This window comes from Ovis aries, chromosome 4, assembly GCF_016772045.2.
Source record: "Ovis aries strain OAR_USU_Benz2616 breed Rambouillet chromosome 4, ARS-UI_Ramb_v3.0, whole genome shotgun sequence".
Lineage (NCBI taxonomy): Eukaryota > Metazoa > Chordata > Mammalia > Artiodactyla > Bovidae > Ovis > Ovis aries.
This window is the reverse complement of record NC_056057.1, coordinates 58,523,858-58,545,259: the sequence shown is the minus strand read 5'-3', so window position 1 is coordinate 58,545,259 and position 21,402 is coordinate 58,523,858. Positions and strand designations below refer to the sequence as shown.

The window sequence follows — 21,402 nt, the reverse complement described above, 5'->3', positions numbered from 1 at the left end:
TAGGAAATGACATTGAAATAATTAACAGCAAAGGAAGGCAATGATATCACCAGTTCAGTTCAGTTCAGTTCAGTCACTCAGTCGTGTCCAACTCTTTGCGACCCCATGAACTGCAGCATGCCAGGCCTCCCTGTCCATCACCAACTTCCGGAGTTCACTCAACCTCATGTCCATCAAGTCGGTGATGCCATCCAGCCATTTCATCCTCTGTCATCCCCTTTTTCTCTTGCCCCCAATCCTTCCCAGCATCAGAGCCTTTTCCAATGAGACAACTCTTCACATGAGGTGTCCAAAGTACTGGACTTTTAGCTTTAGCATCATTCCTTCCAAAGAACCCAGGACTGATCTCCTTTAGAATGGACTGGTTGGATCTCCTTGCAGTCCAAGGGACTCTCAAGAGTCTTCTCCAACACCACACTTCAAAAGCATCAATTCTTCGGCACTCAACTTTCTTCACAGTTCAACTCTCACATCCACACATGACCACTGAAAAAATCATAGCCTGGACTAGATGGACTTTTGTTGGCAAAGTAATGTCTCTGCTTTTGAATATGCTATCTAAGTTGGTCAAAACTTTCCTTCCAGGGAGCAAGCGTCTTTTAATTTCATGGCTGCAGTCACCATCTGCAGTGATTTTGGAGCCCAAAAAAATAAAGTCTGACACTGTTTCCACTAGTTCCCCATCTATTTCCCATGAAGTGATGGGACCAGATGCCATGATCTTTGTTTTCTGAATGTTGAGCTTTAAGCCAACTTTTTCACTCTCCACTTTCACTTTCATCAAGAGGCTTTTTAGTTCCTCTTCACTTTCTGTCATAAGGGTGGTGTCATCTGCATATCTGAGGTTATTGATATTTCTCCTAGCATCTTGATTCCAGCTTGTGCTGCTTCCAGACCAGAGTTTCTCATGATGTACTCTGCATATAAGTTAAATAAGCAGGGTGACAATATACAGCCTTGACATACTCCATTTCCTATTTGAAACCAGTCTGTTCTTCCATGTCCAGTTCTAACTGTAGCTTCCTGACCTGCATACAGATTTCTCAGGAGGCAGGCCAGGTGGTCTGGTATTCCCATCTCTTTCAGAATTTTCCACAGTTTATTGTGATCCATACAGTCAAAGGCTCTGGCATAGTCAATAAAGCAGAAATAGATGTTTTTCTGGAACTCTCTTGCTTTTCCCATGATCCAGCGGATGTTGGCAATTTGATCTCTGGTTCCTCTGCCTTCTTAAAACCAGCTTGAACATCAGGAAGTTCACGGTTCATGTATTGCTGAAGCCTGGCTTGGAGAATTTTGAGCATTACTTTACTAGCGCATGAGAGGAGTGCAATTGTGTGGTAGTTTGAGCATTCTTTGGCATTGCCTTTCTTTGGGATTGGAATGACAACTGACCTATTCCAGTCCTGTGGCCACTGCTGAATTTTCCAAATTTGCTGGCACACTGAGTGCAGCACTTCCACAGCATCATTTTTCAGGATTTGAAATAGGTCAGCTGGAATTCCTTCACCTCCACTAGCTTTGTTCGTAGCGATGCTTTCTAAGGCCCACTGGACTTCACATTCCAGGATGTCTGGCTCTAAGTGAGTGATCACACCATCGTGATTATCTTGGTCTTGAAGATCTTTTTTGTACAGTTCTTCTGTGTATTCTTGCCAGCTCTTCTTAATATCTTCTGCTTCTGTTAGGTCCAGACCATTCTGTCCTTTATCGAGCCCATATTTGCATGAAATGTTCCCTTGGTATCTCTAATTTTCTTGAAGAGATCTCTAGTCTTTCCCATTCTGTTCTTTTCCTCTATTTCTTTGCACTGATCGCTGAAGAAGGCTTTCTTATTTCTTCTTGTTGTTCTTTGGAACTCTGCATTCAGATGCTTATATCTTTCCTTTTCGCCTTTGCTTTTTGCTTCTCTTCTTTTCACGGCTATTTGTAAGGCCTCCCCAGACAGCCATTTTGCTTTTTTGCATTTCTTTTCCATGGGGATGGTCTTGATCCCTATCTCCTGTACAATGTCATGAACCTCAGTCCATAGTTCATCAGGTACTCTATCTATCAGATCTAGCCCCTAAAATATATTTCTCACTTCCACGGTATAATCATAAGGGATTTGAGGGAGCCATGGCTGAGGGGAGCAACCCCACGTCTAAGGAGCGGTGGCTGCGCGGGCGGCCGAGAGGAGCTACTCCACATTCAAGGTCAGGAGGGGCGGTGGTAAGGAGATACCCTCATCCAAGATAAGGAGCAGTGGCTGCACTTTGCTGGAGCAGCTATGTAAAGATACCCCACATCCAAGGTAAGAGAGACCCAAGTAAGATGGTAGGTGTTACAAAAAGGCATCAGAGGGCAGACACACTGAAACCATACTCACAGAAAACTAGTCAATCTAATCACACTAGAACCACAGCCTTGTCTAACTCAATGAAACTAAGCCATGCCTGCCGGGCAACTCAAGACAGGCAGGTCATGGTGGAGAGGTCTGACAGAATGTGGTCCACTGGAGAAGGGAATGGCAAACCACTTTGGTATTCTTGCCTTGAGAACCCCATGAACAGTATGAAAAGGTAAAATGATAAGATACTGAAAGAGGAACTCCCCAGCTCGGTAGGTGTCCAATATGCTACTGGAGATCAGTGGAGAAATAACTGAAAAAAGAATGAAGGGATGTAGCCAAAGCAAAAACAATACCCAGTTGTGGATGTGACTGGTGATAGAAGTAAGGTCCGATGCTGTAAAGAGCAATATTGCATAGGAACCTGGAATGTTAGGTCCATGAATCAAGGCAAATTAGAAGTGGTCAAACAGGAGATGGCAAGAGTGAATGTCGACATTCTAGGAATCAGAGAACTAAAATGGACGGGAATGGGTGAATTTAACTCAGATGACTGTTATATCTACTACTGCGGGCAGGAATCCCTTAGAAGAAATGGAGTAGCCATCATGGTTAACAAAAGAGTCTGAAATGCAGTACTTGGATGCAATCTCAAAAACGAAAGAATGATCTCTATTCGTTTCCAAGGCAAACCATTCAATATCACGGTAATCCAAGTCTATGCCACAACCAGTAACGCTGAAAAAGCTGAATCTGAATGGTTCTATGAAGACTACAAGACCTTCTAGATCTAACACCCAAAAAAGATGTCCTTTTCATTATAGGGGACTGGGATGCAAAAGTAGGAAGTCAAGAAACACCTGGAGTAACAGGCAAATTTGGCCTTGGAATGTGGAATGAAGCAGGGCAAAGACTAATAGAGTTTTGCAAAGAGAAAGCACTGGTCATAGAAAACACCCTCTTCCAACAACACAAGAGAAGACTCTACACATGGACATCACCAGATGGTCAACACCAAAATCAGATTGATTATATTCTTTGCAGCCAAAGATGGAGAAGCTCTATACAGTCAGCAAAAATAAGACCGGGAGCTGACTGTGGCTCAGATCATGAACTCCTTGTTGCCAAATTCAGACTTAAATTGAAGAAAGTAGGTAAAACCACTAGACCAATCAGGTATGACCTAAATCAAATCCCTTATGATTATACAGTGGAAGTGAGAAATAGATTTAAGGGCCTAGATCTGATAGATAGAGTGCCTGATGAACTATGGACTGAGGTTCATGACATGACATCACCAACTTACTCTCAAAAGATTCTGAAGAAAAACATGAATGTAAATGCCCACTCTGTATGTGTGTGTACAGTGTATACATAAGTATCATTAAACACAGATGTATTCAGATGTTCTCTGTACTACCCTTGAGACTGTGTAATTTAAAGTGATTTCCAAATCAAAAGCTTGAGCGGACTTTTGGACTCTGAGGGAGAGGGAGAGGGTGGGATGATTTAGGAGAATGGCATTGAAACATGTATACTATTATGTAAGAAACGAATCGCCAGTCTATATTTGATGCAGGATACAGGATGCTTGGGGCTGGTGCACGGGGATGATCCAGAGAGATGATATGGGGTGGGAGGTCAGAGGGGGGGGTTCATGTTTGGGAACTCATGTACACCCGTGGCGGATTCATGTCAATGTATGGCAAAACCAATACAGTATTGTAAAGTAAAATAAAGTAAAAATAAAAATTTTAAAAATAAAAATAAAATAAAATTTTTAAAAAGCAGAAGAATGATAAACACATAGTCCAAACAAGAGAGGCAGAAGAATCAGACAGGGGAATCAGATAGGTGACTGTGAAGTGTAATATCTTCCACGACAGATGCATGACTGTTTTCTTATTACTATGTTTTATAACTACATATATGTTACTTATTCTCACATGTGTAAAGTAGCATATTACAAAGCAGAATAAAGGTACAATAAAGCTCTATAAGTTATTTCAATAATTAGTTCAAAACTACTATAAGAATATGAGGAACAAAGTTCAAACTTGCTGCTAAGTCACTTCAGTCGCGTCCGACTCTGTGCGACCCCACAGGTGGCAGCCAACAAGGCTCCTCTGTCTCTGGGATTTTCCAGCCGAGAATACTGGAGTGGGTTGCCAGTTCCTTCTCCAATGCATGAATGTGAAAAGTGAAGGTGAAGTCGCTTAGTTGTGTCCGACTCTTCGTGACCCCATGGACGGTAACCTACCAGGCTCCTCTGCCCATGGGATTTTGCAGGCAAGAGTACTGGAGTAGGTTGCCATTTCCTTCTCCAAAACCACCCAGAAATCCTACTCCTAGGCATATACCCTGAGGAAATCAAAATTGAAAAAGACACGTGTATCTCATTGTTCATTGCAGGACTATTTGTAATAGCTAGAACATGGAAGTGACCTAGATGTCTATGGACAGATGAATGGATAAAGAAGTTGTGGTATATAACACAATGGAATGTTACTCAGCCATAAAAAGGAATGCATTTGAGTCAGTTCTAATGAGGTGGATAAACCTAGAACCTATTATACAGAGTGAAGTAAGGCAGAAAGAGAAACATAACTATCATGTTCTAATGCATATATATGAAATCTAGAAAAATGGTACTGAAGAATTTATTTACAGGGCAGCAGGGGAGGAATAGACATAAAGAATAGACTTATGGACATGAGGAGACAGGAGGAGAGGGTGAGATGTATGGAAAGAGTAACATGGAAACTTACATTACCATATGTAAAATAGATATCCAATGGGAATTTGCTGTATGGCACAGGAAACTCAAACAGGGGCTCTGTGTCAACCTAGAGGGGAGGGGTGGGGAGGGAGATAGGAGAGAGGTTCAAAAGGGAGGGGATATATGTATACCTATGGTTGATTCATGTTGAGGTCTGACAGAAAACAACAAAATTATGTAAAGCAATTATCCTTCAATAATAAAATAAATTAATTAAGAATAAAATCTGTTATATGCCCATATACCAATAGCAAGCTATCAGAAATAGATTCAGAGAACAACCCTATTTACAATTATATGAAAAAGAATAAAATACCTAGGAATAAATTTAACTCAGGAGTTTAAAGACCTATACAGTGAAAGCTGTAGACATTAATGAAAAAAATTGAAGGAGACACAAATAAATGAAAAGATACATTGTTTTCAAGGACTGTAACAACTAACATTGCTAAAATGACCATACTATGAAAACCAATCCACAGATTCAAGGCAATCCCTGTCAAAGTGCTGATGGCATATTTCACAGGAATAGTAAAAACAATCCTAAAATTTGTATGAAATCCCAACAGAACCCAAAGAGCCAAAGCAAGCTGGAGAAAGAAAAAGTTGGATGCATCACATACCCTGATTTCAAACTACACTACATGCTATGCAAACAAAACAGTATGCCATAAGCATAAAAACAGACACACAGATCAGTGTAACAGATTGCCCAGAAATAAACCCAAGCATATACCGTCAATTAATTTATATCAAAGGAAGCAAGAATATACAATGTGGAAAGACAATCTCTTCAATAACTGGTGTTGGGGAAACTAAACAGCCACATGCAGAAGAACAAAACTCAATTACATCTTAAACCATTCATAAAAATTAAATAAAAATGGGTTAAAGTTCTAATCAGAGAAAAAATAACATAATTTTGAATGGTGATGGATGCTAACTAGATTTATTGTGGTGATCATTTTACACTACAGACAAATATTGAATCATGTTGTACACCCAAGACTAATGTAATATGTCAATTATACCTCAATTTTTAGAAAACTTAAAGAATATGAAAAGCCCTCACAATGAAGCACACCACAGACTAATAAATATTTTTGAAGTAATAATCAATTTGTTTTTATTCCACTGAGTTAAGAGCATAGTATTAATTTTAGGTCCAGTTCTTTAATTCTTCTGCTTCTTCAATTTGGTAAGTCTTTTCCCCTCAACAAAAAACGTGTGTGTGTGTGTGTGTGTGTGTGTGTGTGTGTGTGCGCAGTGTAGTGCAACAAATAGTACAGTTAACAAGGTTTAATGTGAATCATTATATTAGTTGCTAAAATTTATTACTTACTAAGTGCCAGGCTACTAACACTACCATGTTCAGTTCAGTTCAGTTCAGTCGCTCATTCATGTCTGACTAGTAAGCGCTGAATATAGATTGTATCTTTTAGCAATCATAATCACTCTTATGATGTAGATCCTATTTTTTTCACCACTCTTCAAAAAGAAGAACGAGCAACAGAAAGATTAGGTAACTCATGCAAGGTCATACAGCGAGCAAGAGTCAGAGTCAAAATCTGAACCCAGGAAATCTCATTCTAGACCCCATACTTTTAGACTCTAGGCTCCACTGTGTTTTTGTTACCTTCCTGAACCTAAGTTAATGACCTCAAATTTTTCTTGTGCTGAATATATCAGTAAAATCACCATCTAGTACTTTAAACCAGTAGGTAGAAAATAAATTATAGCTATTATTTCTATTCACTGTGGGCAGCAAATGCTGTATATAAAATTCAAAAACCAGTGCTATCTTAGAGTTGAATTTCCCTGTGTCTTCCTTCCTCTGACCCCTCATGGTGGAAAAAAAGAAAAAATTGTTGAGTAATTAAAATGCTACCAGAGATAATGTAATACAGAAAAGGTTTTAAAATAGTCTCATTCTATATACACTAGGTAACTCACATTTAAAAATACTTAGTATGTTATTTAGAAAAGGCAGATTTTACTGGATGTAGAACAAGCTTTCCAGCATAATACGATCACTTGACAGGTGAAGTGAACATATGTCATTTAGCGGCAGCCTGGCACCCAGCCCCTTTCCTGATGTTACTCACCTCTCTTTTAGGGAATCTTCTCCTTCACTGTACCATCCTGATGGAAACATAAATCTAAATGCATGCCCTCCAATTACAGAAACCAAAGGTGTCCTTCAGAGGCTGCTCTGGGATCATTTCTATACTATTCCTGGCATCGGTTGGCCAGCACAAAACACAAGGTTAGTCAATAAAACACAGTCTCTTGGGACTTGGTTTATTAAACAGACTATGTATATACCATGGAGAAGCAAATGGCAACCCACTCCAGTATTCCTGGAGAATCCCTTAGACAGAGGAGCCTGGCAGGCTACAGTCCACAGGGTTACAAAGAGTTGGATAAAACTGAGTTACTAACTTATGCACATACCAAGGACTAGGTCAGAATTGATCCAAGTCAGCAACAGAGCCTGGGCAATTTTGTTGACTGTTCCTGTTACCAAGACCTTTGGATCTGGCTGATACCTCCCTGTTTCAAGGAGAGGAGTCTCCCTTCAATCTAACTATGCAGTCTCCCTTCAATCCTGAGAGCCTCCCTCAGTCTAAAAATTTCAGGTAAATTCCTCTTTTGATTTTAAATCAGTCTGTGTCTTTTGCTGGCAAAGATGACAAAAAAGATGATAACCATACAGAATATAAAGCCATAAGGGGATGAAATTATATAATCTTATTTAGCATTTCTTTGGATGACTTTTACTCTTTTCCATTAGTTTGGTATGTATGCTAGCCAAAGAATACGAAGATCTAGATTCTAGTCCAGACTTTCATTAGCAGGCTTTAACATTTCCAGTGTGAATTCATTCATTCTCGATTTTTTTTGCTCATCTATGAATAAAGACAGTTTGAACTGTAAGTTTTCTTGCATTCATAAAATGTTAACGTTTTGTAGAAAAGATCAGTCTTACTGACAACACCAATAATACAGACTTTCTTTACAGAAATTAGGACATGGTTGTAATTGTTGACTTCAGTATTTTCTATTCACTTTTAAATATTGTTTTTCATATAAGTAAGATAGGAATAAAATAATTTCAGACAATTTCCCTTAGGAAATGACATCACATTTCAGAAGATCTACCTATAAAAAATAAATAGTTTTGAAATACTATTACACAGTAAATACTATTATATTTTTAATATCCATACCAATGTAACCTAGAAGTTTCAAGTTCAAGAGAATATATAATAAATAATTCCTTTTAAAATTTGTTGATGATTTGATAGATATATTCTGCTAAATGTGTATAAAATTGATTGGTGCACTTACTAAGGAATATATCCATAACAGTACCATCAGTTAAACTTTTCTAAAAATCTTCTAAAAAAAAGAGAGATCTAAAAATACTGGTCAGCCAAAATGTTTTAAATTGTGTTAGTACTGAAACCGTTACATACATAGCAAAGTACTATTATGAATTCTTATAAAAATTACAAAGTAAAGTCTTTCTCAAAAGCCATTCAAACCAAGGAGACTGACAATCATTAAGTCATGTCTACAAGAAACATGATTATTCAATATTGACACTTATCAAGGGGTAACTGAATTTGAAAGACTATGAGATTCTGTTCCTCTCATGAAGGTTTTATCTCCTTAAATCTAATCTTAGGTATACTAATTGTTCCTAACTCTCAACACAATTCAACAAGGAATTCCAACTCAACATAATGTCACACAAACTAGAAAAGAGATGGTATTCAGTGCTATCTCTCAAGAATGCAATTAATTCTGTGTGGGGGCATAGAAAGAGCTACAGAGAAGAGGTAACAGATGAAGCCTTTATAAAAACCTCAAAAATATGAAAATGACCTCAAAATATGAATAAACTCCTATGTAGATAATTGACTTTGCACCCTTTCACATCTGAGTTTCAAGCCCAGTTCTACCCTCCTGTTGGCCATGTAAAATTGATCAAGTTGTTTAGAAATACAGAAAGTAGGCCTTATTCTGCCAATAACTGTGATCTTAGGCAATTCTCTTCACCTCTCTAGGCATCAATTTCCTAAATCTATGAAAGAAATCATGAAGTTATGCTTTAAGAGCTTTAGCTTTCCCCCTCTGATTCTAACATGAGTCTATATTATATATTACAGAAATTCCTATGCTCTTTTGGATGTGTTCATTTAGCAACTATTTACCCACAATATGCGGGTACAACTAAGTACCCACAATATGTCAGGCAGTGTTCTAGCACATGTGAATGTAATAGTCCAAAATCACATGAAAATTACAGAAAATATCTATTGAATAACTTATAATTCGATAGATATTGAGTTATATCTATATAATTTATTTGCTTTGTTGTCTCCTTGTTCACAATCATTTCCCTGTAAGTATGACATGTGTATTTAAAATAGTTAACACCGGTAAACAAAAGAAAAAACACAAACATTAACACAAAAGGAGAAATTTAAATGAAGATGAAGTATAGTTAGTAACACTGCCATTAACATGATAGTTTCTCTAAATTCACATTCAATCAGTGAGCCTTAGCAACCTGACAAAAAAAGACAGTATGTTAATGAGCTCTCTAACCAATTTAGTATACAGCCATCTTTTCTTCCTCAAACTATTTCCTTCCTTTTCTTCCTTAAACTATTACATAGTTTCTTAAGAGCATGATATAACCAGGTAAGTTTTATTTAAAGATAAATAAAGTCTGTATATGGCAAGCAAACACAAAAATCTACAATATCATTTTTTCAGATATTTCACTTCTATATCTGACATTTCTGGCTTTTAGACCATCTATGTCATTACACAAGGTCTTTATTTAAGAATCATATTATCAGTTTTCAAAAATTGACTTATTCTTAGGTAAGTAATTTTAAAATTCAGTAACTGTCAGGCAGTTCCAGAAACTCAAGATTTTGTCAAAAGACAGGGAATTTGGATGGTGAGGTAGGCGGAGGGTGTGGATTGCTGAAAGGATACAAGATGAGAATAGAGCTGAATTGACCTCAGAAAACACAGTGACTTGAGGAGTCACAGGGCAACTCAGTTGGACTCCTCTTCTGGGTCTGCTTCTCGCTTTTAGCAAGCTACTAGTTCTTTACTATGCCTCCTCCCGTTATCTCATGGCAATGTTGTCTTTATGGCTGCTCTAGCCTCCTGGATTCCGCAGCCTACTTTCTCTTAGAAAATCTGAGTACTTCTACCTCATTCTAATAACTGCATCCCTCCTCTAAGGAGAAACGATCCTACAGGGGGTGTGGACAGTACACCCTGGAACAGAGTTCTCACGCACAGCCCCTTCCATGATGTGCGCCTCTGCCTGCCTTCCTATAGCCAGTGGTCAGGATAATGGGGTCACGTGGTAAGACACATCACCTCATGGCAAATAAATGGGGAAAAAGAGGAAACAGCAACAGATTTTATTTTCCTGGGCTCCAAAATCACTGCAGACAGTGAGTGCAGCCATGAAACTGAAAGACACTTGCCTCTTGGAAGAAAAGCTATGACAAATCTAGACAGCACATTAAAAAGCAGATATCACTTTGCCGACAATGGCCTGTATGGTCAAAGACATGGTTTTTCCAGTAGTCATGTAAGGATGTAAGAACTGGACCATAAAGAAGGCTGAGTGCCAAAGAACTGATGCTTTTGAGCTGTGGTGCTGGAGAAGACTCGAGAGTCCCTTGGACAGCAACATTAAACCAGTCAATCCTAAAGGAAATCAACCCTGAATAACCACTGGAAGGACTGATGCTGAAGCTGAAGATCTAATACTTTGGCTACCTGATGTGAAGAGCAGACTCACTGGAAAAGACCAAGATGCTGGAAAAGATTGAGGGCAGGAACAGAAGGGGGAGACAGAGGATGAGATGGTTGGATGGCATCACTGACTCAATGGACATGAGTTTGGGCAAACTCTGGGAGATACTGAAGGACAGGGAAGCCTGGTGAGTTGTGCTTCATGAGGTCACAAAGAGTCAGACATGACTTAGCAACTGAACAACAACGGTGAGGCAGACAACTTGGTATTATATGCACAAGGCACCCTTCATTAGACTATGGCACAGTAGGTATCTTGAAGTTTCTAAGACACAGCGTGACTGCTAGGCACCTTCAACGGAGTATTCATTATGTAAAGATACAGTCTCACCACAGAGACTGTATGTTCAGAGACTGAACAAGTCATGTTCACAAAGTAAGGCCACTTCTTTACAGGCACAGGAAACAAGTATATAAACTTGAATTTAAAATTCAAAAAAAAGTGTGATGAAGTGGGTATGTGTTTTTGAAAAAACAAACTCAGCCTGGGAAACTATTCTTTAAAGAAAAACAAAAACATAACATATAAACATAGAAAACAAACTGTAAAATCACTATTTTTAAAGATGAGCCTGTCAGCATCAAATATGCACTGCAAAGTGGCATGTCTTAGATTTCAGCTACTCAGCCACAACTGACAGTCTCCAAATTGTGCAGCTCAGAGTACATGAACAAATGGCCACCACACTGGGTGAGAGCAATCAGCCTAGCTGTTCCCCTGCTTCAGTGCTCCACTTTTACCAGTGAGCAGCAGCCAGCACTGCACAACTCCTAGCCAGAGGGCTCTGTCCTGGCCTCATGTATAAAAATTGCAAGCCACTATAAAACTAAGCAATCAGAACAACTATTACTACCATTTGCTTTATAATGATTATTTTAATAAAGTAACAGAGGAATATAAAAGAAAAGGATACCCATCTCTTTTCTCTTTCTGATGGCAGACAAGAAAAAACACATCTGTAAGGTGACTTGCTTGGCTTACAGGGAGGCAGATACCAAAGAAGGCATCGAAGAGCTACGGGAATGGGAGTTCGCAGACCTGGTCAAGGCACTGATTATGACTCACATCTACCTTTCCCAGGTCTAGTCTTCTCACTTATCTGTTAAAGATCCTTGGGGCTTTCATACTTGGGATAAGACATCACTTCCCTTCTCCTGGGCCTCCACAGCACAAATGAATGGGAGGCCCAGCAATTCCAGACAGGAGCAGTCTTTCCAGGGTGTACACAGCCATTGACAGGAATGAAAACTGAGAACCTTCCTCCTCTCAAGAAACATTCACATTTTTGGCAAATGTATCATCTCTGAGATCATCAAAACTAATCTTATTATGTCCTTTATTCCCTCTTTTCATCAGCTCCCAAAGATGTCTCCGAATCTCAGGTCATCTCTATTCCCAAAAGGCTCCAAGGATAGTGAGGCAACCCCAGTGGCACCAGGGACTCTTCATCCTTCATATCTGAATGATTACTTTCCAGGATTTCCAGTAATCTTTCCATGATTACTTGCAAATACAGTTGATAATAATGCATCAATATTTGCTCACCAATTACAACAAATGTTCCACACGAATTCAGGTTGTTAGTAACAGGAGAAACTGCAAAGTGAGCACTGATGAGAGGTATATAGGAATTCTGTTCTTCCTGATCAATTTTCTGTAAATCTAAAACTACTCTTAAAAAAAAAGTTTATTATTTTAAAATTGAATAAAGGCATAAACAGACTGTCTACCAGCTTTCAAATGATCACTGACATCATCATCTCTTCTGATGAGGTTTTTTTTTTTTTTAATACAAGCTAATTCTATTTAATAAAGAAAATGGTGAGGGTGGGGACAGAGTAGCAGACAGATAAGGAAGCTGAAGCTGTATGTAACGTATCTCTTCTTTGCTACAAGTCTATCCAAGAGCTCATGAACACAATGTATGAGTGGGGATGGCAAGAAACATGAGTTTTACATGACTACAAAGAAATCAACAATAATTGTGAGCAGTCAGAATTCCTAATCATTTTCATTTTCCTATTCAAATGTTGTGAGGTCACGAAAACATTTTCACAAAAAGGTCATATGTCTACACACTTAAGGTAAACACCCAGTCAGGACAAAAGTGAAAAATCAAGAGTTGATTCCATCTATTTTGTTACCTAACAAGGGAAGGGGCCTACAAAAGTATACAGTTTTCTTATTTTAGAGAATTAAGTGACTTCCCCCAAAACACTTAAAAGTGGTATGAATGGAAAAATTTAAAAAAAAAAACAACACACACACACTACAGAGGAAGAGAGATCAAAAGCTTCAGACAGAATAATTGTTAAATAAGCATTTAATATTAACTGAAATTATATACTAGGGAAAGGAAAACAATAGATTTTCTATGAAAAGGAAAAACAAATCAAAGATGGTCAGAAAAGTTATTTGGATGGAGGGCGGGGGTATGGCATGCTGCAGAAAGGCTTGTACCACCTGCCCAGCAGCAGTGTTATGAGAACTAGATGAGACATTTGTAAATATGTTTGGAAAATGCCAGGTCATAAAACTGTTAAAACTGAGGAAAATACTAAAGGAGAGAAAACTGGTTTTCATCGCTGTCAAATAAGGCAAGGCCGACAACGAGCAATGTGGTTAGGATCCCTTCCCTGGTCCCTTGGTATTCTACATGCGGCCACATGAAAAACTGCACTGATATTTGTCCATTTTTCTTTACAATTTTGGTTATAAGTATTGCTAAGATGCTTATAGGAGAAGGCAATGGCACCCCACTCCAGTACTCATTTGCCTGGAAAATCCCGTGGACGGAGGAGCCTGGCAGGATTCAGTCCATCGGGTCACTAAGAGTCAGACATGACTGAGTGACTTCACTTTCACTTTTGTGCATTGGAGAAGGAAATGGCAACCCACTCCAGAGTTCTTGCCTGGATAATCCCAGGGACAAGGGAGCCTGGCAGGCTGCCGTCTGTGGGGTCGCACAGAGTCGGACACGACTGAAGTGACTTAGCAGCAGCAGCAGCAAGATGCTTATATGTTCCTCCAGGAGATAAACTGGTTAGTGAAGATTATGAACTAAAGGAAAATGCCTTCAAGAATGAGGTAATGCGGGTAGAATAAATCTTTACCCTGCCCCCAAGAAAGCTAAGAGCTGATTCCACTTATTCTGTGCCAAGTTAATTTCTCCTCTGCTGAGTAGTAGCTCATCAGTCACCTACTCCTAAGCATGAATGGAGATCTTGGGAAAATACATCAGATTCAAATGAACCCATTATTAAAGTAAACAGCACTCACATATCACAAGAATGGCTTATACTTTGAAAAACACTGCTTCGAATCAAATCCAAGTTACAAAATGCTTTTTTTTTTTTTTTTTTGTCCCCTGCTTTTTTAATCATGAAGGAAAAAAACGTTATTACCTCCTTCTAATTCTTGGCTTGCTCTGACAATTCCTACTTAAGTCTCAGTAAAGACCTTGTTCCTGAACAAAACTAAACCCTTACCATAGTTACTTCAAACTATTTAAAGCTTTAACTAAGCGCAAAGCAGATCTTTTAAAATTGCTCACACGCTAGAATTTGACAGCATCGTAAGTGCCTATAAATGAATATTGAATAATGCAAATTGGTAACCAGTTGATAATGCATCTGTGTAAATCAAATGAACATTCATGTAATAAATTCACATCTGACCTTTTTAACCTTTCCCAGTATTGATCATTCTTTGGTGGATAAGGTCCTGAATGAGGCTAATGATACTTGTTAAAAAAATGGAAAGGAAACAAACGCATTCTATGGGAATGACTAAATAAAAGCCTTAAAACTTGGTGATAAGAAGCCAGTTCCCAGGAGGAAAAAAAAAATCCAACACTAGAAAAAAGTGATGGGACTTAACAACTTCACAAGATGAGCTTTACCAACTCTATGCTAACTCCACATTATTATTGCCCTTATATCTAACAATCATAACTCATCTGATGCACAACTTATCATCAGGCTCCTTGCATTTTTTCACAGTATTAAAGGCAAGAATGTCATTCATACCACTCTTATCAAATTAAAACCAAAGGACAGTCCAATCCTGAGAGTCAAACAAAGTAAGGACATAAGTGAGATGGCTTTGGTCATAAATCAAAAGCTAATAGGGCCTGAACACATGAGTCTGACCCTTTAACAACATTCTCTCCCAGCTTGACAACTCAAGTGAGAAAAAGTGTAGGGGTTATCCCTTGTACTAAGACACTGGATGCTACACTTGATATTAGCTGAAGCTATCACACTATTCAGAAAACTTCTTACATGAAATCAGGTAAAACTGTCACCGGACTTCCCTGATGGCTCAGTGGTAAAGAATCTGCCTGCCAATGCAGGAGACACAGATTCAATCTCTGGGTCAGGGAGATCCCCTGGAGAAAGAAATGGCTACCCACTCCAGAATTCTAGCCTGGGCAATCCCACGGACAAAAGAGCCTGGTGGGCTACGGTTCGCAGATTCGCAAAATAGTCAGACATGACTAAGCAACTGAACAACAAAAAAATTACCATTATCACCAAGACTAGACTTTCATTATATAACAAATTATGAAGCTTTTACATCAGATACATTCAAATACAGTATCATGATCTATTAAGGAGACTTCAGTATTTTTGGTTAACACTTAAAATTCCTATCAGAGTTTTGCCTCTTTTATAACAAAGTTCATACATAGGAGGTGCTATCTACCATCTACTCAGGCGGTGCTGAGCAAGACATGCTTAACTCAATGATTAACTCAGCAGAACTTGCAGGGTCAAACTGCAAGACTAAATGTCCTATCTCCACGCACAACAGGACTATATTTGCCAACGATCACAAGGGAACAGGATTGCTGAATGTTGCTGCAAAGAGTCGAGACAGGCCAAATGATAAACGCTACCAGGAAACAAATGAAGGAACATCCAACAAAATAATGGCCTTGTGAGATAGTGAGATGTCTACCACCAAAAAGTGGTTCTCCATCTACCTGCTTAAAGTGCGTCTCTTGGGCCTGGTATTCAACTGACTCATTCATGAAACTGGGGGTTAAGCCTGGAAATGTGCATTTCTAACAAACAGCTGATTCTGATGTAGGTAGAAAACAACATACAATCCAAACTAAGCAACCAGACCTTAGCAAACCTGTGGATATATTTATAAATTGGTCAAAAGCAACAGCTGATGGACTATAAGGTCCTTTTGATATTTAATCTTTGTTTCTACAAGATTAGGAAGACAAGTAAAACCACTGAGCCACCTGAAGATGCAAGAGATGTAGGTTCCATTCCTCGGTCGGAAAGATCCCCTGGAGGAGGAAATGGCAACCCACTCCAGTATTCTTGCTTGGAAAATCCCATGGATAGAGGAGCTGGAGGGGTATAGTCTATGGGGTCGCAAAGAGTCAGACATAACAGAGCATGTGTGTGCGCACATACACACACCCACCCACCCACACACACACACACACACACACACAGCCAATAAGCCAAAAAAAAAAAAAAACATTGTTAGTAATCAAAGAAATGCAAATCAAAATAACAATGAGATACCACATCACACCCTCTAGGATAGTTCTACAGCAAGACTTTTAACATGTTAGAATTTGGAGAAATTTGAGTCTCCCTACTTCATGGTAATAAGGGTACAATTTGAAAAATAGTTTGGCAGTTCCTCAAAAGCTAAAATGTAAGAATTATCATACGATCTAGTAATTTCACTCCTAGCTATAGACACAAGTTAACTGAAAAGAAGTATTCAAACAAAAACTTCTATACAAATGTTTACAGCAATGTTTTTCATAAGAATCACAAGGTGAAAACAGTTCAAATGCCTATCAACTGATGAGTAGATAAACAGGATGTGGAATTATCCAGACAATGGAATATTACTCAGCCGTAAATAGAAGTATTGACATATGCTACAACCTAATGAACCTTGCAAATATTATAAGCAAAAGAAGTGAATCATAAAGGACAATATGTTGCTTTAATTCTATTGATATAAAATGTTCAGACTATGTGACTCACAACAAACTGTGCAAAATTCTGAAAGAGATGGGAATACCAGACCACCTGGCCTGCCTCCTGAGAAATCTGTATGCAGGTCAGGAAGCAACAGTTAGAACTGGACATGGAACAACAGACTGGTCCAAATTGGGAAAGGAATATGTCAAAGCTGTAGATTCTCACCCTGCTTATTTAACTTATATGCAGAGTACATCATGAGAAATGCTGGGCTGGATGAAGCACAAGCTGGAATCAAGATTGCCGGGAGAAATATCAATAACCTCAGATATGCAGATGACACCACCCTTATGGCAGAAAGGGAAGAGAAACTACAGAGCCTCTTGATGAAAGTGAAAGAGGAGAGTGAAAAAGTTGGCTTAAAGCTCAACATTCAGAAAACTAAGATCATGGCATCTGGTCCCATCACTTTGTGGCAAATGGATAGGGAAACAGTGACAGACTTTATTTGGGGGGAGGGGGCTCCAAAATCACTGCAGATGGTAACTGTAGCCATGAAATTAAAAGACGCTTACTCCTTGGAAGAAAAGTTATGACCAACCTAGACAGCATATTAAAAAGCAGAGACATTGCTTTGCCAACAAAGGTCCATCTAAGTCAAGGCTATGGTTTTTCCAGTAGTCATGTATGGATGTGAGAGTTGGACTATAAAGAAAGCTGAGCACAGAAGAATTGATGCTTTTGAACTGTGGTGTTGGAGAAGACTCTTGAGAGTCCCTTGGACTGCAAGGAGATCCAACCAGTCCATCCTAAAGGAGATCAGTCCTGAATATTCATTGGAAGGACTGATGCTAAAACTGAAACTCCAATACTTCGGATACCTGATGTGAAGAACTGACTCATTTGAAGAGAGATGGGAAAGATTGATGGCGGGAGGAGAAGGGGACGACAGATGGTTGGATGGCATCACTGACTCAATGGACAAGAGTTTGAGTAAACTTGAGGAGTTGATGTTGGAAGGGAGGCCTGGCATGCTGCAGTCCATGGGGTTGCAAAGAGTCGAACACGACTGAGCAACTGAACTGAACTGAAAATGTTTAGAATAGGAAAATCTATAGACAGTATATATTACTGGTTTCTAGGGGCAGAGGTTGGGGGTGGCATATTGATTATGGCTGAGGGTAGTAGGGTTTCTTTCATGGCTAATACAATACTGATTGTGCAGATGAATGCACAGATTCATATACTAAGTCACTGAATTATAAGTTTCAAGTGGGTGAATCATACGGTGTACAGATTAAATCTCAAGCTACTTTTTAAAAAGATTCATCTAAAATAATAAGGAAAACACCCCACCATGATGACCTCCATTCTAGTGGGCTGTCAACTGCAGGAAGTCCCCAAATGCCACTCTAGCCACAGTAGCTGCTCACAAATTCCTGTCACTTGAGTTGTTTCTATTTCTATACTTCCTGAGGCTTACTTATTCAACTCTGTTTCCAATTCTGTGATGTATTCACACTTTATCCAATAAACCCCCCAGGTTTCTATGCTTAAATAATCTCTCATTTTAGGTTGCTTGTAATCACAACACACTATTTGGTATATACTCTACATTCTTCCAGTGGTGCTAGTGGTAAAGAACCCACCTGCCAATCTAGGAGACGTAAGAGACTCGGGTTTGATCTCTGGGTTGGGAAGATCCCTTGGAGGGGGGCATGGCAACCCACCCCAGTATTCTTGCTTGGAAAATCCCGTGACAGAGGAGCCTGGCAGGCTACAGTCCATAGGTCACAAAGAGCTGGATATGACTGAAATGAATTAGCACCAGCACCAGCACCTACACTCTTCCATTCCCTTGTCTAGAAGTAATTTCATAAACAACTGACTACAAATCCTGACAACTTTTTCTATGGCTATACCATTACGTGTCCACCTATATAAATATGTCTTAACAGTGTAACAGTATGTATAGCATGATTACATGATAATTGATTTTGTCATTCTTTTACTAACAAACTGTTCATTATCTTATTTATCCATTTTTCTTTTAGCATCAAGGGGAATAGGGAACATCCATCAAAAATATATCTGGCTAAAATCCAATAAACATTTACTGAATATATTTGGTGGTTGGGGAAAAAATTTTTTTTCATACTTTTAGATGAGAGGAAGGTGAAAAATAATTTCTAATCAATTTTTGTTTACAATCTAGTTTTACACAGAATACATAACAATTACAAAACAATTATGTATTAGGAAATAAGCAAAACTGCACAAGTCATCTTGTACCAGTTGAAGTTATGCAAATTCAATTCAATTTTACTAAATATCAACTATGTAATGTTTTTCAGTGTGCTGATTATATTATCCTTCAGGGTATCCAGAAAAATAGTTCACAGTTTGATATACTCATCCATTAATCAATATTTTATAATTGTCACATATATAAAGACTGATAAAATTTCCAGCAAAATTAAATATGTTTAGGACAAAAACATCCATGACTCTGAGAATTATGATTATAAAAACCATCTATATTTTTTAGTACTTACTAACTCTTATTATCTCATTTATGTCTTCAGTCAATCCTACCAGGCAGGTATTGTTATCATAATCACCCAAGGGCATTATGACCACTTTAACTGGCAAATCTGAGATTCAGAGTCAAATCTTTCTATCCCAAGAGTTCCTTTCTTAACCAATACTTCTGTAATATCATAATGATTTTAATGACCAGCTGAAAAATTGAACTGAAGAGTTTTTATAATATTAAATTACATTAAAACATCTCTATTTACAAAAACCCGGCAAGCAACAAATTACTTTTCTGAATCAGCCAGAAAAATTACTAAACCTGAGTTCTTTACTTCTTGGCACATGAGAAGTTACAATATCAATTTCTTCAGTATTATGATAAAGGCAAAATCAAACTAATTCAAGCTACATACTCAATAGACTTGTGATCTTTACACAGAAAACAGGTTAGTATAGACTCTAAATGGTGTAATTATTGTCCATGAGAAATAGGTACACAGTTCCATAAAAATACAAAATAGTATAGAACACATTGTAATTGCTGCATTTGTTACACAGTAAATCTTTCTATATTTATGCATATCTAATTGAAATGATATTTATCAAAAGGCTAATGATACCATTTTGAATCCCATTTACTAAAAGGCTAATGAGACGGTAGAATACAAGTTGTTTATTAAGAACAAGATATGTGACATCTGTACACAGTCAGAGAAAACTGAAATTAAAAATAAAGTATCTCATAAACCTTACAGTAAAGAAGTCATATCAGAGATAAGAAAGACCATGTACGATGTCAGTTTCCCTTGTAAACTGATAGGTAAAGGCAAATTTATATTCTAGTCAAAGAACTTATGTAAGGAGAGTATATAAATTATATATAATGAGACTATGTAATTATATATTCATTTTTTCAGGGATACCATTATTACAGGTATTTAAATACAGCTCATTTTTTTTAATTGCAAGATAGGCCATAATGCTTACATGGTGAAATAAAATGACATATGCTGTACTTTAAAACAACCCCATGTTAGATTACTGCACCTCAGAAATACCCTATTGATACTTCATGAGCCAAAAAACAGTTAGTCCCTTGGACTGCAAGGAGATCCAACCAGTCCATTCTAAAGGAGATCAGTCCTGGGTGTTCTTTGGAAGGAATGATGCTAAAGCTGAAACTCCAATACTTTGGCCACCTCATGCGAAGAGTTGACTCATTAGAAAAGACTCTGATGCTGGGAGGGATTGGGGGCAGGAGGAGAAGGGGACTACAGAGGATGAGATGGCTGGATGTCATCACCGACTCGATGGATGTGAGTTTGAGTGAACTCCGGGAGATGGTGATGGACAGGGAGGCCTAGCGTGCTGCGATTCATGGGGCCGCAAAGAGTCGGACACGACTGAGCAACTGAACTGAACTGAACTGAATCATATGAATATATTGGTAAGACACCATGCTGCTGCTGCTGCTGCTGCTAAGTCGCTTCAGTCGTGTCCAACTCTATGTGACCCCATAGACAGCAGCCCCCGTCCCTGGGATTCTCCAGGCAAGAACACTGGAATAGGTTGCCATTTCCTTCTCCAATGCATGAAAGTGAAAAGTGAAAGTGAAGTCACTCAGTCGTGTCCAACTCTTAGCAACCCCATGGACTGCAGCCCACCATGCTGAACAGCAAATAAAGTGCAGTCACTTTCTTGAATAATGGTGATACTAATGAATATATATCTCAACACTTTTCAGCTTCAAGAACAGAAAACTCCATACACATCAAAATGGCACATATCAAACTCTAAATAACAAAATTATTTAACAGGTAATTGCAAACTCTCTTCTCATCAAATAAACAGGAACTCATTTTAAGATTAAGACAAGTAGCAAGTCAGTTTAGGTTGAATTTTTAGATGAAAGAGCAATCATGAGCAACTTTCTAAG

General features: G+C 38.4%; 1 protein-coding gene across 10 annotated transcripts in view; it reads right to left on the bottom strand.

Annotated features, from left to right (window-relative positions):
* Nucleotides 1-21,402, bottom strand: part of IMMP2L (inner mitochondrial membrane peptidase subunit 2) — a 958,934-nt gene that overhangs the window by 766,385 nt on the left and 171,147 nt on the right. The window contains exon 5 of one of the 10 annotated variants that reach the window (XM_060414760.1): nt 1-21,402. This exon is cut by the window's left edge and continues 89,455 nt beyond it; it is cut by the window's right edge and continues 26,891 nt beyond it. The exons of the other annotated variants lie outside the window; for them this stretch is intronic. The gene's annotated coding sequence lies outside the window, so the exon portion shown is untranslated. 10 annotated transcript variants of the gene reach the window in all.